Raw genomic sequence first — 16,809 nt, forward strand, 5'->3', positions numbered from 1 at the left:
GAAACAAAAACTCCAGAAGGTAGTGGCTACCCTGCCAATGTGCTATGGTGAAGCAAGATCTGGCCTAAGCTGATGGCAGATGAAACGAACATGTAGAAAAGATTTCACAGGAAAATAGTCATGGAATCTGATTTTAGGGCTAGGAAACTGTAAAGGGGTCACAGATCGGCTTTGTTGTTGTCTTGGATGGCTAGAAGAATGGTGAAGCCAGAAACAGAAATGGGATTTTGGTTAAGGGTGGGAATGAAGATCAGATTAAGGGAAAATTGATGCTTCATAATATCAGAAGACCAGAGTCTGGGACCCAGCAAGATGGCCCCATAGGTGACATCTTGTGTACAAGCCTAAAAACCTGAATTCAATCCCCAGAACCCATGGCAGAAGGAGAGAACTCATTACCAAAGGTTGCCCTCTTGGGGCCAGAGGAATATTTCAGTGGTTAAGCAAACATACTTGAAGAGGACCTGACTTCAGTTCCCAGCACCCATATTGGGTGACTTCCAATTCCCTATAACACTGGCAGCAGGGAATCTAACACTCACTTGTAGCCTTCATGGACACATGCACTTGCATGTGGAGTACACACACACACACACACACACACACACACACACACACACACATTAAAGAGTCTATTCTGCTATTCTGCTCTGGAATATACTAAGGTGTGTTCCTTTCTCAGTAAGTCTAAGGCTCTCTATCCATGAGTACTCTGGCTTTCACTCCATTCATTTTCTCCCTCATTTTGTGGCAGCCAAACCGTTAGTTGACAATTCTCTAGGAAAATGATGATAAGGACATTTCAGAGGGGATGAGTGTAAGCTAGCCTCCAGTGCCCTTGGTGACAACATGGTCCTGATGCATGAGAGTAACTTGAGGAAGCAGTGGGCTCTGTGACATTAGCCCTGTGAACAGCCTCCACAGCCTGAGTTTAGCTCCTCCCCTTGTTGGTGAAATTGACTCAGTAATCTTAATGATACGGTAACTATGATGATAGAAACTGGAGTTGACCCTCCTTACCAATATGCTCAGGATGGTAAAGTAAGCACTATTCCTGGAGTTGCTCAGGAGTGAGGCCTCCTTATCTGCCCTGTCCTGCTATGGGTGAGTCATCACCACCACAGCCATGCCCAACACACTCCCGGAGCTGGGCAGTGAGAAGAGAGAAGAGAGCACACACTTCATGCAGCAGTCTTCTTTCTCTCCACAGACAGTGCTGCCCAATGACTATAATTCCTCTCTACCATTAATTCTAATTCAAAGATCATTTCCCTGGAGACATATTAACAGAAGTAGCACTTATGATAAAAGTACTACAAGCAATCTACAGAGTACATGCCATGGGTGAACAGTGTGTAGAATAATTCATTCATCTGTATAGCTCTATCAATGTTCACAGCAGTTCTATGGGAAGAGATAAGAGGTATTAATAACTTGATTTTCAGATGAAAGTGGAGGTATATAGAAGTATGGTAAGCTTGTCCAACTGTTGTAAAATCAACAATCAGGTCTGAGGATTGAACCAAAACCTTAACAATTGAGCTTCTCTGGCATTAGACATGCTTTAGTAAGTATTTTAGTCAAAATTTTGTTTTGTTTTTATGTCTTGATTGGGTGTGAAGGTGGTAATCTGTTATTATCCAAAATTTGGTTTCCCATGCTCATAATCTGACATAGGGCATAGGGTATCAACTGGGCAAGTTTTCAAACACTAATCTATATGCTAGCTATATTCTTCAATTTATTTTTATGTGTATGTATTGTATATGTACATGTTCATATATGTGCATGTATTCACACATGTCAAAATATGTATTGAATCCAAAGGTCAATATCATGTGCCTTTCTCTCTTGCTCTCCTCTTTATTTTTTGATACTGAATTTGGAGCTTACCAATTTAGCAATACTAGCTGGTCAATGAGTTCTAGTGAGCCTCCTATCTGTGTTGAAGACTAGAACTCAGCTCTTTATACTAGTGCAGAAAGTCAACTTTTGTTTTTTTAATCTCCACTGTGATCTCTAGTTCTCAAGTATGCTCTCCACTGAGGAGTGAATAGAGAGTCTTAAACCTGTCAAAAGGAACCTGGGTCTCCTTGTCTTCTTGCCAAAGTCCTCAACACTGCTAGAGGCATCAGGACTAATTACAATCCAATCAGAATCAGGCCTATTATATCTTTGTGAATAGCTTCTCAATTATCAATGTATTTAGATGATCTCAGAATCTCCACTGCTGTATGCACATGAGTGCCACAGTATGGACATAATTGTTCTTCACTTTTGAAACCCTAAGTACTGTAGACTGTAGCTTATTATGGGTCAACAACAAAGATACTGTTTTCAGAAGATAAAACTGAATATTCAAGAAGATAAATTAAATATCCTAATCTCTGTCTGGCTGTCTGGCTGTCTCACTCTGTCTCTCTGTAGCTCTCTTTGTCTGTCTCTCTGTCTCTCTCTGTCTCTCTCTGTCTCTCTCTGTGTATGTTTGTATAGTTGCTTTGGGACAGGGTCTCACTAATGTAGATATGATATTATGCCTGGCTGGAAGAAAGTATTTTGTGAAATCACTTAACTGGCAAATTTTAAATATTTTAATTTTCACAAGCATTTCATTTTATAAATACATTATTAGAGTAACATTACATGTAGGCATCTATATTCAATTAAATGAGCAATTGCATTTAAAATATAATGAACCAGATTTGATAGCACATGTGTGACTCTAATCCCAGAATTCAGATAATGAAGAAAGGAAAATTGTGAGTTAAAAATACAGCCTTGTCTAGTGAGTCTCTGCCCTTACCTCCACCCCACCTCTCCACGCATATATGCGTGTGTGTATTTGTGTGTATAATGTGGGCATATCTGTGTATATACACAAATGCTTATATCTGTGCATATATATGTGTGTGTCTGTATATATGTGTATATATTTGAATGTACATAGATATATGTATGTGCATTAATATATAGTACATAATATATTTAAGAACATTCAGTTTTATTTTCTAAAGACTATGTTCATATATTTCTATGTTCATATATATATCCAATATATACACCCAAATATATACATGAGAGAAACAGATGGACAGACAGACAGAGAGAAAGAATGGGAGTTTATTCTTTGATATGGCAAAACATTAAGGGTAATTCTCAAAAAGTGAAAATCTGAAGTATGTACAGAGACAAATATGATAAGGAAGATCCTTGCTCTATTTTATACTTTAATCCATGTCACCTCTTTTTCTTTCTCAATCCAGGAGATAAGACAGTACTCTGGATACATGCAATTCTAATAACTTTTGTCAATTTAACATGTGTGTATTATGATGTGTGAGTAATGTGCTTGTATACATGTTTGTGCATGTAAACTTGAGCATATGTGTGTCATGGCATGCATAAAAAGTTCAGAGGACATTCTTGGGTTGGTCATTCTCTCCCAACTTATTTGAGACAGCATCTCTTGTTCACTGGGTCATATAGGAGACCAGATGACCCACTAGCTTCTGAGGATTCTCCAATGTTTACTCTCCCCTTTCACTGTAGATATGCTCTGTACCATATCCATCTTCTTGATACATTGTCTGAAAACCCAAAACTCTAGTCCTCATGCATGTGAAGTCCTTTATTCACTGAGCCATCTCTTCAGCAATATTTTAATATTAACCTTTGACAGTGCTATTTATTCCTGGCTCTGCTTTGGACACTTGTTTCTATCCTCTCTTAAGCCTTTAGCACATGCTCAGTCACACCCGCAAGTGGAACATGAACACTTTGGAGTTCCATTTGCAACTTTATTTGCATATATTTAGATCCTTCACATCTGGAAAACTAAGATAAAGTCCTATATTCAGGTTCAGACTCCTAAGTCTATTATTTTCATTATTAAGTAATTAATTATATTTCCAAGGCAGGATTTTGCTATGCAGCCCGGTCTAACCTTTAACTCTTAATCTTCCTGCCTTCGCCTTTTGAATGTTAAGATTATAGAGATAGGACACTATGCCCAGCTTAATTTAATTTATTTGTTTTAATATTTTAATGACTTGAGAATTTTATACATTGCATTTTGAATGTTTTCATCCCACTTCACTATCTCCTCCCAGCTCTACACCCCAATTTCATGCCTACCTAACTTTGTGTACTTTTCTAATAAATTCTAAATCCCTTTAGTGTTTTCCATATACTTTTAGGTATGTGGACTTCCACTGAGGCAAGAGCTACAGCCTTAAAGAAAACTGATCTTCATCTTCAAACAGTTATTGATTGCCTGTATTTCCTCAGTGAGGAATAGGACTTTGTGTTTACCTCCACACATCATACTGGGATTTCATCTGGCTTGGTGTTACACAAGCCTTAACCAAGCTGTCACAACCACTGTGAATTCATGTATGTAGCCACTCTATTTTGTCTGGAAATTGCTGTTTCCCTGAGGTTATTCACTGTCTCTGGCTCTTACTGTGTTTGAGCCTCCTCTTCTGTAATGATCCCAGTGTTCTGGGAGGAAGGATGAGATATGGATCTCCCATTTAGGACTGTGCACTCTGTAGTCTCCTATGATCAGTTGTGGGTTTCTATGTTAATCATCATCCACTACACAATGAAACATTTTATTAGTTATTTTATTTATTTACATTTTCAATGTTATCTCCCTTCCCAGTTTCCCCTCTGCAACCCCCCTATCATATCCTCCTCCCCAGTGCTTCTATGAGGGTGCTCCCCACCCACCCACTCCCACCTCACCATCCTAGCATTTCCTTATGCTGGGACATTGAGCCTTCATAGGACCAAGGGCTTCCCCTCCCATTGATGCCAGATAAGGCCATCCTCTGCCTCATATGCAGCTGGAGCCATGGGTTCCTTCATGTGTACTCTTTGGTTGTTGGTCTAGTCCTTGGGAGCTCTGAGGGGTCTGGTTGTTTGATATTGTTATTCTTATGGGCTTGAAAACCCCTTAAGCTCTTTCTGTCCTTCCCCTAACTCCTCCATTGGGGTCCCCATGCTCAGTCCAATAGTTAGCTGCAAGCATCCATATCTATATTGGTTAGGCTCTGGCAGAGCCTCTCAGGAGACAGCTATTATCAGGCTCCTGTCAGCAAGCACTTCTCGCCTTGAGCAATTGTGTCTGCATTTGGTGACTGCATATGGGATGAATCCCTAGGTTGGACAGTCTCTGGATGGCCTTTCCTTCAGTCTCTGCTCCACTCTTGGTCCCTGTATTTCCTTTAGATAGGAGCCATTCTGTGTTAAAAATTTTGAGGTGGGTGGTTGGCCCCTATGATGAGACTTGAGAGATACCAACTATTAACATTGTATACATTTATTGTGAATAAAATGCTTAGAAATATTTGTACACTGAAATAGTTAAATGAGGTAGATTAACATATATAGTACCTCATGCATTTTTTTCATGTTTTGTGGTGAACATGCCTAAAATATATCCTCTTGACAATCTTCAGCAATATAATTCATTGTTATTATCCACTGAACCATCTCCTCAGCAATATTTTAATATTGACCTTTGGTGGTGCTATTGATCTCCTGATCTGCTTTTGACACTTGTCTTTATCCTCTCTTTTATGCCTTTAGCACATGTCTCAGCCACACCCTAACATGGAACATGAACACTTTGGAGTTCCTTTGCAGTTTCCTTGCCATGCACCTAGATTCTTTACTTCTGGAAAACTAAGATAAAGTCACTATGTTACACATTGGAACACACTCTTGCACTTATTCTTCAGTTTCCTTAAAATTTAATCTCTTTGGAAAAATACTTTTCCAAAGTTCCCTATTTTCTACCCCATTCTCTAGCAGTTACCACTTCATTCTCTTCTTTTTTGTGACTTTACTTTGTCCCAACGACACTTGACACTCTACTCTGTCTTTCTTTGTCTCAGTTATTTTAATTAGCATAATTCTGCAAGTTCATCCATATTTTCCTAAAGAACAGGGTTTCTTTCTTTTTCAAGGGTAATAGTATTCTTTGAAATTAAACATAACACATTTTAGGTCTAGTATAGCATTCATTCAATATCTCTACTATTGAGAATGGTACTGTAATGAACATGGAGGTGTAGATATCTCTTTGACATGCTACTTTAAGTTCCTCTAAACATATTCAATTGTGGAATTGCTGGGTCACTTAAAAGCTTATCTATCTATCTATCTATCTATCTATCTATCTATCTATCTATCTATCTATCTATCTATCTATAGTGTTTTGAGGATCCTCTAAGCTGTTTTTTATAATAGTTGCACTGATTTACATCTTAACCAACAATATCCAAGTGTTTCTGCACATTCTCACTAACATTTTTATCTCTCATCTTTTTGTGTATCTGTGTTTGTGTATGTTTGTGTGCCAATCAAATATGCATGCATGTGTATACAGGTGCATGTGTATGCCAGAGGTCAATATCAGATGTGCCAGAGGTCAATATCAGATGTTATTTCTCAGAATCAAATTACTTGAATTCTTGGTTGGGGATTATTTTTTTTTCTTGATTTGTCTCTGTTCTTCTCCCTTTTAATTAATTTGTTATTTTCATATTTTGTTAATTTCATATGGGTGTATAACACACTCTAGTCAAGGTTACCCATCTATCTTCTTTATTCTCCCTCCCATCTCTGTAAATTCATTATCTTCCAACCAAGTTTTATTTGTGGTTTTTCTTTTCTTTGCCCTTTCTTTGTTTGTTTGTATGTCTTGTGGTCCATTTGGCTTAACCACAGTCATCCCTGAGGCCATGGCTGTGGATGTATCCATTGGAGCACAAGGAACTCACCAGTAGTTGTATTACTGAAGCCATTATGTTCTTCTGCACAGCAGCTATAGATTGTCAATAGCTCTTCTGGGTCAGATTGGATCCCATGGACTGATCTCCCATCAATGACTGCATGTTTATGGGATTGTAGACTTGGTGAAACAACCAGTAAATTGCAACGTTTGTGAATTCATGAGTGTCACAAATTTGTCATGGCCATAAGACAGCATTTCAAGATTCCTCTCCTTATCATCAGGAATCAAGGGTTCTTTCAGGTTATTTACTGAGCCTTGGAGGCAGTGATATAGAAGCTTTGTTTAAGGCTGAGTGCTCAATAGTCACTTGTTCTCCCTATATTGAGTATCTTGAGTAGCCATGAGTCTAAGTGGTGTACACTGAAGAGAGTTTTTGATCAGCAATGAGGGCAGTGATAGTCTCTGGATATAAATACGTTTAGGAGACCATTTGAGAATATGTCCATTTGCAAAACAGAAGCAATAGGTTCAAACTTGGTGCTTGTTACCTCTAAAACCATTTGACCAGGTCCCCAGTAACAGACAAGAACTTCCTTCTGTGGAGCAGACCTCAGATCAAGTCCGAAATTTGTCACATCAGTATTGCATTTGTAGGCAAAGCATGCAAGGTCCAAAACTTGGGAATACTATCCCTGGCTTTTCTCGCTCCACTGTCTGCATAGTGATAAAAACTAGGCATAGGTGGGAAGACTCCAGGTCCATTCCAGTGTAGTTTATCTGCATTCTTCAATTAGTAACACCATCTTAGCATTTACTTCTAGCCAAGAGGAATGGTTATATGTTACATAGTTTAGGGAATAAACCAAGAAGTTATTTCCTAGTAAATAACTCCTAAGAACATACCTGGCTTTGGAACTTTTATTCGGTAACTCTCTGCCTCCACTGGGATTAACATTATCTACCCATGTATGATACCTCTGCTCAATCTCTAAATTAATTGTGATTTTTAATTAGTTTTTTTTGTTGTTGTTGTTGCTGGAGGAACTCTCCAGGATTTTAACTAGCTTATAATTCAATGTGGCTACCTCAGATATTCTTGGTTTTGGTTAATTTTTCTCCAAACTTTGTCTTGATCTTTCCTTGGTCTGTATCTTGCCATATAGGATAGACCAGTTGGTCACTGAGTTGTAGGAATCTTCCTGTCTCTGCACCTCCAATGCTGGAATGATAAGAATGTGTAACCATATCTGGGTGTGGAGTTTGTTGTTATTGTTGTTGTTTGTTTGAGGATTCTCGAAATAAACTTAGGTCCTCATGCTGCATAGCAAAAACATTCCTAACTCAATCCTTCTTTATATTTCTGATGGTATTCTAATAGATGAGAGTTAATAGGCCATTGATTTTAATTTGCATTATTCTGAGGCTTAGGAGTGTTGAACATTGATGGTCATTTTATGTCATATTTTTAGAAATATATTTTCTAACTATTTGGCCACTTTTTTTATTAGATATTTTCTTTATTTACATTTCAAATGTTATCCCCTTTCCTACTTTCCCCTCCAAAAATCCCCTACTTTTTTTCCTACTTTTCCCTCCCCACTCCCCCTGCTCCTCAACCCACCCACTCCCATTCCCAGTCCTGGCTTTTACCCATACTGGGGTATAGAACCTTGTCAGGACCTAGGGCCACTCCTCCCATTGATGACCGACTAGGCCATCCTCTGCTTTATATACTGCTAGAACCACAAGTTCTACCATGTGTTTTCTTTGATTGGTGGTTTAGTTCCAAGGAGTTTCGTGGGTACTGGTTAGTTCATATTGATGTCCCTCCTATGGGGCTTCAGACTCCTTCAGCTCCTTGGGTACATTCTTTAGCTCCTTCATTGGAGAGTTTGTGCTCCATCCAATGGATGATTGTGAGCATCCACTTCTGTATTTGCGTGGCATTGGCAGAGGCCCTCAGGAGACAGCTGTATCAGGCTCCTGTCAGCAACTCTTTTTTTTTTTTAATTAGATATTTTCTTTCTTTTTTTTTTAATTAGGTATTTTCCTCAATTACATTTCCAATGCTATCCAAAAAGTCCCCAATACACTCCCCCCGCCAGTCCCCCACCCCCCCACCCCCACCCCTTGGCCCTGGCATTCCCCTGTACTGGGGCATATAAAGTTGGCAAGACCAAGGGGCCTCTCTTCCCAATGATGGCCGACTAGGCCATTTTTGATACAAATGCAGCTAGAGTCAAGAGCTCTGGGGTACTGGTTAGTTCATAATAATGATCCACCTATGGGGTTGCAGTTCCCTTTAGCTCCTTGGGTACTTTCTCTAGCTCCTCCATTGGGGGCCCTGTGATCCATCCAATAGCTGGATATTTTCTTTTTTTACATTTCAAATGATATCCTGAAAGTTCCCTATACCCTTCCCCTGCTCTGCTCCCCTACCCACCCATTCCCACTTTTTGGCCCCAGACACTATTGCATATGCTAGCAAGATTTTGCTGTAAAGACCCTGATATAGCTGTCTCTTGTGAGGCTATGCCAGTGCCTGGCAAATACAGAAGTGGATGCTCACAGTCATCTATAGGATGGAACACTGGGCCCCCAATGGAGGAGTTAGAGAAAGTACTCAAGGAGCTGAAGGGGTCTGCAACCCTATAGGTGGAAAATAATATGAACTAACCAGTACCCCCAGAACTCATGTCTCTAGCTGCATATGTAGCAGAAGATGGCCTAGTCAGACATCATTGGGAAGAGAGGCCCCTTGGTCTTGCAAACTTTATATGCCCCAGGACAGGGGAACACCAGGGTCAAGAAGTGTCTGCAGGCTCTTGTTGTCATCTGCTATAGTGTCTGGGTTTGGTGGTTGTTTATGGGATGAATCTTCAAGTGGGGAAGTCTCTGGATGGTCATTCCTTCAGTCTCTGCTCTGAACTTTGTCTCTGTTACTCCTTCCATGGGCATTTTGTTCCCCCTTCTAAGAAGGATTCTGAGCTTCTGGGCTAATATCCACTTATCAGTGAGTGCATATCATGTGTGTTCTTTTGTGATTGAGTTACCTCACTCAAGATAATATCCTCCAGATCCATCCATTTGTCTAAGAATTTTATAAATTCATTGTTTTTAATAGCTGAGTAGTACTCCATTGTGTAAATGTACCACATTTTCTGTATCCATTCTTCTGTTGAGGAACATCTGGATTCTTTCCAGCTTCTGGCTATTATAAATAAGGCTGCTATGAACATAGTGGAGCATGTGTCCTTATTACTAGTTGGAACAACTTCTGGGTATATGCCCAGGAGTGGTATTGCTGGATCTTCTGGTAGNACTATGTCCAATTTTCTGAGGAACCGCCAAACTGATTTCCAGAGTGGTTGTACCAGCTTGCAGTCTCACCAGCATTGGTGAAGTGTTCCTCTTTCTCCACATCCTTGCCAGTGTCTGCTGTCATCTGAGTTTTTGATCTTAGCCATTCTGACTGGTCTGAGGTGGAATCTCACGGTTGTTTTAATTTGCATTTCCTTGATGATTAAGGATGTTGAACATTTTTTTAGGTGCTTCTCGGCTATTCGGTATTCCTCAGTTGAGAATTCTTTATTTAGCTCTGCACCCCATTTTTTTAATAGAGTTATTTGGTTTTCTGGAGTCCAACTTCTTGAGTTCTTTATACATATTGGATATTATCCCCCTATCAGATTTAGGATTGGTAAAGATTGTGTCCCAATCTGTTGGTTGCCTTTTGGTCTTATTGACAGTGTCCTGTGTATTTGGCCACTTTTAATTGGACTATGTGTTTTCTTACTATTAACTTCTTGGCAGAGTTCCCCATGTATTATGGGTTTTAGGTTTACACCAGATATATAGGCTTGTTTCTTTATTTTTATGATTATTCTAATGACTGCACATAAAGCTTTTTTAATTATATTTAATCGTTTTTTATAGTCCATTCATTATCCCCTTCCAGGTCCGCCCTCTGGCAGTTCCTCATTCCAATCCTCCTCTCCTATCTATAAGAGAATGCCCCCACTCCCATCAAGCCTCCCCACTCTTTGGAGCCTCAAGTCTTTCCAGTGTTAGAGGCAGCTTCTCTCACTAAGGCCAGGGCAGACAATTGTCTGCTGTGTATGTATTGGAGGCCTCATATCAGCTAGTGTATGCTGCCTGGTTGGTGTCGCAGTGTCCGAGAGATCTTGAGAATCCAGGTTAGTTGAGTGAGTCCTGGTAGTTTTCCTATGGGGTTGTCCTTTTCCTCAGCTTCTTCCAGCATTTCCCCAATTCAAACACAGGGGTCCCAGGCTTCCTGGAGTGTAAGTATCTGCATTTGATTCATTTAGCTGCTTGTTGGGCCTCTAGGAGGGAAGCCATGCTAGGCTCCTACCTGTAAGCACACCATAACATCCGTAATAGTGTCAAGCCTTGGAGCTTTTCCTTGAGCTGGATCCCAATTTGGGCCTGCCACTGGACCTCCTTTTCTGCAGGCTCTTCTCCATTTTTCTCCCTGCAGTTCTTTTAGACAGGAGCAGTTTTGGTCAGAGTTTTTGACTGTAGAATGGCAACCCCATCCCTTCACTTGATGCCTGTCTTTCTACTGGAGACAGATTCTATAAGTTCCTTGTCTTCACTGTTGGACTTTTCATCTAAGATCCTTCCCTTTGAGTCCTGAGCATCTTTCATCTCCCAGATTTCTGGTACATTCTAGAGTGACTCCCCACCTCCTATCTCCTGAGGTTGTCTGTTTTCATTCTTTCTGCTGGACCTCAGGGATTCACTCCTGTTTTCCCCCAACACCTGATCATGTTCCCCCTTTTCCCTCCTTGTCCTCTTTCCCACCCAGGTCCCTCTGTTTCTCTGCTCCCCATGATTGCTTTCTTCTCCCTCCCAAGGTGGGATTGAGACATCCTTACTTGGGCGCTTTGGCTTGTTAACCTCCTTGAGTTTTGTGTATTGTATCCTGGATATTCTGTACTTTTTTGGCTAATATCCACCTATTACTGAGAATATAACATGCATGTCATTTTGGGTTTGAGTTATATCACTCAGGACAATATTTTCTAGATCCATCCATTTGTCTGCAAATCTCATGGTGTCCTTACTCTTAATAGTACTCCATTGTGTAAATGAACCCCATTTTCTGTATCCATTCTTCCTTGTAGGACATCTGGGCTGTTTCTGGCTTCTGGCTATCACAAATGAACATAGTGGCACATGTGTCCCTGTGGCATGGTGTGATATCTTTTGGGTATATGATCAAGAGTAGTATAGCAAAGTCTTTAGGTAGATCTATTTCCAAATTTCTGAGGAACCTCCAGATTGATTTCCAGAGTGGTTCTACCAGTTTGCAATCCCACCAGATATGGAGGAGTATTCCTCTTTCTCTGCATTCTCACCAACATTGATATCACCTGAGTTTTGATCTTAGCCACTGCGATTGGTGTAAGGTAGAATCTTATGTTCATTTTGATTTGAATTTCCCTGATGACTAAGGACCTTGAACACTTCTGTAAGTGCTTCTCAGACATTTGAGATTCCTCTGTTGTGAATTCTCTGTTAGTTATTTACTCCATTTTTCTTTATTGGATTGTTTGCTTTTGGAGGTTAGCTTCTTGATTTCTTTATATATTTTAGACATTAGTCCTCTATCAGATGTGGGGTTAGTGAATATTTTTTCACCCAATCTATAGGTTGCCAATTTGTCCTTTTGACTGTATCCTTTTCCTTATAGAAACTTTGCAGTTTCATGAGGTCACATTTATCAATTCTTGATCATAGAGGTTGAGCCACTGGAGGTGTTTTGTTTTTGTTTTGTTTTGTTTTGTTTTGTTTTGTTTTGTTTTTTAGGAAATTTCCCCCTGTGGCAATGAGTTAGAGGCTCTTTTCACTTTCTCTTCTATTAGATTCAGTGTATCTGGTTTTATGTTCAGGTATTTGATCCACGTTGACTTGAGTTTGGTGCAAGGTGACAAAGATGGATCATTTTCATTTTCTAGACAGATACCATTTATCAAAGTTAAATCAAGAGCAGGTAAACTATCTATACAGGCCCATATCACCTGAGGAAATAGAAGAAGTCATTAAACTCCTCCCATCACAAAAAAGCCCAGGGCCAGATGGCTTTAGTGCAAAATTCTATCAGACCTCAAATAAGAGATAATACCAACACTCCTCAAACTATGTCATAAAATAGAAACAGAAGGCACACTACCTAATTTGTTCTATGAAGCTACAATTACTCTAATACCTCAAGCACACAAGGTCCCCACATAAAAAGAGAACTTAAGACCTATTTTGCTTCTCAATGTTGATGTAAAAATATTCAATAAAATTCTGGCAAACTGAATCCAAGAACACAACAAAGCCACCATTCACCACAATCAAGTAGACTTCATCCCAGAGATGCCTGGATAGTTCAATATAGGAAAATTCATTAATGAAATCCAGTATATAAACAAACTAAAAGTAAAAGATCAGATGATCATCTTATTAGATGCTGAAATATCATTTGACAAAAATACAACACCTCTTCATGTTAAAAGTCTTGTAGAGATCAGTAATTCAAGGCCCATACGTAAACATAATAAAAGCAATATACAGCAAACCAACAACCAACATCAATTTAAATAGAGAGATACTTGGAGCAGTCCCACTAAAATCCGGGACAAAACAAGGCTGTCCACTCTCTCCTTATTTATCCATTCTAGCTAGAGCAGTAGACAAAAATAAATAACTAAATAACTAAATAACTTAATAAGAGAGAGAGAGAGAGAGAGAGAGAGAGAGAGAGAGAGAGAGAGAGAGAAAAAGAGAGAGACAGGGGATACACATTGGCAAAGAAGAAGTCAAGGTATCACTATTTTCAGATGATTTCATAATATACATAAGTGACCCCCAAAATTCTACTAGAGAGCTTCTCCAGCTTGTAAACAACTTCAGCAAAGTGGCTGGATATAAAATTAACCCAAACAAATCAGTATCCTTCCTTCGAACAAATGATAAATGGGCTGAGAAAGAAAGCAGGGAAGCAACACCCTCCAAAACAGTCATAAATAATATAAAATTCCTTGGGGTAAATCTAACCAACCTGTGATAGATCTGTATGATAGATAGTAACTTCAAGTCTTTGAAGAAGACCCCAGAAAATGGGGAGATTTCCCATGCTCATGGATAGGTTTGATTAACATAGTAAATAAAATTGGCCATCTTATTAACGAAAAACAATCTACAGATTTAATGCAATCCCCATCAAAATCCCAATACAATTCTTCAAAGATATGGAAAACTCAATTATCAATTTCATATGGAAAAACAAAAGCCCTGGATAGTGAAAATAATTCTTAACAATAACAGAAACACTTTTTGATATTATCCCATTTGCTTATTGTTGCCTTTGTTGGCTGTGTTTTGACTTTCATATCTAGACCATGAATACAGACAATTGGTTAATCCTGACTATGAGAGCTCTGAGTTGACAAAGATGGCAAGAGATGAAAACCTTTTAGAGAAAAATCACAGAAGTAACTGGAAATCTAGGCTGAGATTAACTACTAAGTGATCAGTGAGAAGTATTACAACAACAAGAAACAGAAACTAGTTTTGGTCACATATCTCAGTAATCTCCAGCAAGTAGGGGGCTGAAACAGGAAGGAGGTTTATGAGTTAGAGGTTACCCTAACTCACAATTCACTAACTCATTAGATTCACTAATCTTAGTAGGAGTTTGTATAGAAAACTGTAAGCTGTGTCTGGTCTGTTGGGAATCAAAAACCACACTTGTGCCTGACCTGATTTCTGAGGTCAGGTTGTTTTCCCTGCCAGTATTTATTACCTATGCACTGTTGGCACAGACCAGGAGATCTTTTTTCTGATGTGAAAGAAGTGACAGTGAATGCTCCTTAGGTTTCATTATAATGTTAGGAAGACAAAAAGAAAGAAAGAAAGAAAGAAAGAAAGAAAGAAAGAAAGAAAGAAAGAAAGAAAGAAAGAAAGAAAGGAGGGAGGGAGGGAGGGAGGGAGGGAGGGAGGGAGGGAGGGAAGGAAGGAAGGAAGGAAGGAAGGAAGGAAGGAAGGAAGGAAGGAAGGAAGGAAGGAAGACAAGTGTTGTTCATGACTTTCTAAAAAATAAGCCTCTAACAGCCCCATGGCAAATGAAGAAGCTTAACAGTTCCATACAAACATAACAAATACATATTATAAGTAATAGAAACCAGTCACAAATGTATAATTACTTTTTGATTCCACTTCCACAACATACTTGAAATAGACAAATACACAGAAACAAAAGGCAGACAGTCATTTCCAGTGTCTAGGGGAAGGAGAGAATGAGATTGAGTATTTAATGAGGGGCAAGTTTAGACTTGAGCAAATGAATAATGTCTGCAAACAAATGGTGGTGATAGTTGCCCAGAAATTTATACGTGTTTGTTTAGGTTATGTTTATTTAGCTACAACCAAGTTTTTTTAAAAAAATATTTTTAAAGAAACTGAGAATTACAGTCATATTTTCAACTTCAGGAGCTATTACACTTACTCCACCTTTTCTTTAATCTCTCCATACTTGGGAGGGTGGTGGAGAGTGATAGAAAGAGGTGATTTGTTTTTGAGAAAAGGTCTCAGGTATGTTGCCAATCCAGCCTTAAACTCATTATCACCCCTGGTGTTGAGATTACAGATATGATACGCCACATTCATTCTCAGTTTGTTATGTCCCTATAAACACACACACACACACACACACACACACACAGACACACAACACATGCATGGAGGACTGGAGAGAGAGAGAGAGAGAGAGAGAGAGAGAGAGAGAATATGAGCCTCTTGGTTTATGACTTTCTAACTCCTTACCTCACTTTTCAGTTTTTCTCCCTGGAATAGTTTTGAGATTATTTTGGTATTGTTTCCCCCCTGCTCCCCTTCTCTACAGAAGATTAAACCAGGGACATCTCTTGTGTTCAAATCTTCCCCATGATCTAACCTTTTCTAGACTTCTGTGTTAGCTTTGGTTCTACAATTCTTCATTAATGAGCACATATAAATATATATGAGTGTGCGTATACATTTATAATCTATAAACATATTCAGCAGATTTAATGCAATGAGCAGGAATTTTAAGTGCCGACAGCCTGGGAAACTCCCTTCATTTCTCTATGTTTACTTTCTTCATCTGTTAAACATCATGTCTTCTTTAATATGATTGACACAGATTTGGAGAAGTGTATGTTTTGTTAATTTTTTTGGCATGTTATAGACAAACAATAAATGATAGACACCTTCACCCACATGTACTTGTTCATCATGTGTCAGAGTCTTCAAGGGTAAACCAAGACCACCTTTACAGAAGGGCATGAAAGACTGTGAACCTTGCCTGTCCAATCTTGATTTGCCTTATTTCTCTATAGGATGCAAAATAAGAATCACTGAAAGTTAGAGATCAGCAACTGTGGACTTCTATATAAAGAACTTGAGGATAACACCTGAAATGTTACTTCACAAATACCATGTTAGATATAAGTTACACTTTCATAGATACACATTTTTTTTTGTACTTTTTGTGCTCTGTAGGTTCTATGGGGATGCGATGGCTATGCACACTATTCAAATATATATGACTTGCGAGCTGCCCGACAGAGGAAGGACAAGGCAGGAAAGGTCTGGGCATACAACCTTAAATAAAACATTAAGGTAGGATAATTAACAGTAATCCAGGAAAACAAGATCCAATTCAGAAGTCTTTAGCTATAGATTGCTAGGGAAAGTAACTCCAAATAACTAACAAAAGTATCCCATAGGATATAGAGAACTTGTGGACATTTACTGTCTTTCAGAGACCTCTTGCCTCAGTTAAATATAAAACCTGTTCTATCTGGAACCAAAGCAACTGATCCAACTTAGAAAATAGGTCGATAAAGGAGATGGCGATTATGACTTGCATTTCTCACTATGGTCTCCACACCTTAGATGGGTATGAACAGAAGAAAAGCAATTTTGAAGGAGATCACAATCTAGAGTTTGGATAGTAGATTTAAATGCCTTTTTTATTGCTTGTGAAAGACTGGAGGAGACCAATTGCCTAGAGT

The sequence above is a fragment of the Mus caroli genome, chromosome 6 (assembly GCF_900094665.2).
Source record: "Mus caroli chromosome 6, CAROLI_EIJ_v1.1, whole genome shotgun sequence".
In the NCBI taxonomy this organism is placed as follows: Eukaryota; Metazoa; Chordata; class Mammalia; order Rodentia; family Muridae; genus Mus; species Mus caroli.